Source organism: Vigna radiata, chromosome 6 (genome assembly GCF_000741045.1).
Source record: "Vigna radiata var. radiata cultivar VC1973A chromosome 6, Vradiata_ver6, whole genome shotgun sequence".
NCBI classification, from domain to species: domain Eukaryota; kingdom Viridiplantae; phylum Streptophyta; class Magnoliopsida; order Fabales; family Fabaceae; genus Vigna; species Vigna radiata.
Genome location: NC_028356.1, coordinates 21,408,668 through 21,411,307, shown reverse-complemented (window position 1 = coordinate 21,411,307; position 2,640 = coordinate 21,408,668).

The window sequence follows — 2,640 nt, the reverse complement described above, 5'->3', positions numbered from 1 at the left end:
CTAATATTCAAGGGTAGTATGTAAGAGAGAGTGGAATAAATGAAATTGTAAACCACCAACAACATCCATTCATCCATTGTTTTCGTTTGTCAACTGAATCAACTTTATTTTTGCAAGTTAATACTTTTGTTCTCAAAATCCAATTTATTAATTTTTATTTTTCAAGTCTTATTATTTTAATTCACGCGAACGAGGAAGTCACACGAGTCTCTTGGGAAAACGATACTTGGTCTTACCATTTATATTACTTGTACGATTTGGTACATTTGCCAATTTGTCAACAACTTGTTGATTGTATTGTTCCCTATTCATTCACAACAGGAACAAGAGTGAGGAGCTCTGGGATTTTGAGAGGTGTTTTTGAAAGGAATTCTACAGCAAGAACGTGTGGTTCTGCATGGTGTTTTCATTCCTATATTTGATTATTTGAGTGGGAAATGTGTTTACATTGTGAGAGTGTGTTCACTGTAAAACCTTTGGTGTAATTCTTCAATCATTATAGTGAAATATCCTTCAATCAAGGTTGATTAGAAGGGTGACTGAATGTAGGCATTGAGGCCAAACCAGGATAAATATTGTGTTTGCTCTTCTTTCTCTATCTCTTTACATTTTATTACATACATACTTTACTCACAACGCAAGAAACTTTTAAAGATCATTCTAATTCTGCAAAATGATTTGAAAAATGTACGTTTTTATAAATCACCAATTCACCCCCCTCTTTGGTGTGTTGGTGGTCTCACGCAGACAATAATCAATTTCATGATCGGTTTCATCTAAATTAGTATTATCAAGGGTAGGACGAAGAGAAACAATTTCATGATTAGTTTCATATACATTAGTATTATCAGGGATAGGATCAGAAGGTACTTCTGAAGAGTCAAGTCGAACCTGTGGAGAAGATTGAGCCAATTGGTCATGATCACAGGACACTGTATTATCCTGAAAAGAAGTGTCCATATTTAGGATTGGCTCACTTCCTACAGAATGATCATCACACGATAATTTATCTTCACAATATAATTTTATATCTGAGATATCAAACATACTAGCATCATGATTATGCACTTCACTTTCATTGCCCCCTTGAAGTGTAGAATCAACATAAAAAAATTTATGCTCATTAAATGTCACATCCATAGAGATATAAAATTTCTTTGATGGTGGATGGTAAGCACGATAACCTGTTTTAGTTGATCCATACTCAACAAAAACACATTTGGTAGCTCTTTCTTCAAGCTTTATACATTTATGTAGGTGTAAGTGAACATATATAACACATCCAAAAACATGAGGTGGTAAATGAACAACGGAAGGAAGGATACAATTATCAGACAACAGATCGAAAGGACTTCGAAAGTTAAGCACACTAGAAGGGGTTCAATTAATTAAATAAACGACAGAGCTCACAACCTCACCCCATAAATGAGATGGGACATTACCATCAATCAAAAGTGATCTTGTCACTTCTAATATATGTCTATTTTTTATCTCAGCCACTTCATTTTGTTGTGGTGAATAAGGACATGTAGTTTGATGCAAGATGCCTTTAGAGTTCACGAACTCTATTAATTCAGTCTTAAAATATTCCCCTTCATTATCTGATCGAATGACCTTAATAGATGTGATAAATTGTGTAACTATCATATTATAGAAGGAACGAACCACATCACAGACATCGTTTTTATGCTTAAGCAAATATACTCAGGTTACCCGAGTACAATCATCAACAAAACTAATAAATCATTTTTTCCATTATGTATAGATTGTAAGGCAGGGCCCCAAACATCTGTGTTTTAATGAAAAAGGAAATCAATTTTTTTATTGCTCAAAGGAAATACAACACGATGACTTTTTGCCATAACACAAGTTTCACAAAGAAAATCAGAAATATTGCATTTATGAAATAATGAAGGAAATAATTTTTTTAAATAACCAAAAGAGGGATGTCCCAATCGTCTATGCCATAACCAAATTTTCTTTTTGTTTTTATCTTGTATGTAATCATTCTCAAGACAAGTCAGTGCTCTTTTATGGGTTTATTGTGAGACATTTTCAATATAATACAGTCTTTCACTCTTCTACCATTGGAATGGATGTTCTGAAAAAGACAATGGGTTGGGTAAAACAAGGCAACACAAGAATGTAATTTGGCTAACTTGTTGAAGGAGATAAGATTACAGTTTAATGTAGGAACAAATAAAACATCAGGAATCGATAAGGAGGGTGAGAGGGATATAGTACCTACACCTTCAATAGGACATAAGACCCCACTGACATTAATAATAACAATTTTAGAACAATTAGAGGAAAATGTAGTTAATATATGATGATCAGAAGTCATATAATCAGTAGCACCTAAATCAATTATCCAATCACTACCCTTAGTAACAAAAGAAAGATTAAGGACAGAGTTAGATATACCTGACTTGGTCATTCCTATATTGTAGAGGATATCAGTGTTTGACTCTTGATACCATATTAAGAAGTGAATTTTAAGCCTAATTCAACCCTACAAAACCGGTTTGTATGATGAGGTTTGCACCTACTTTTATATATATATATATATATATATATATATATATATATATATATATATATATATATATATATATATATATATATATATATATATATATA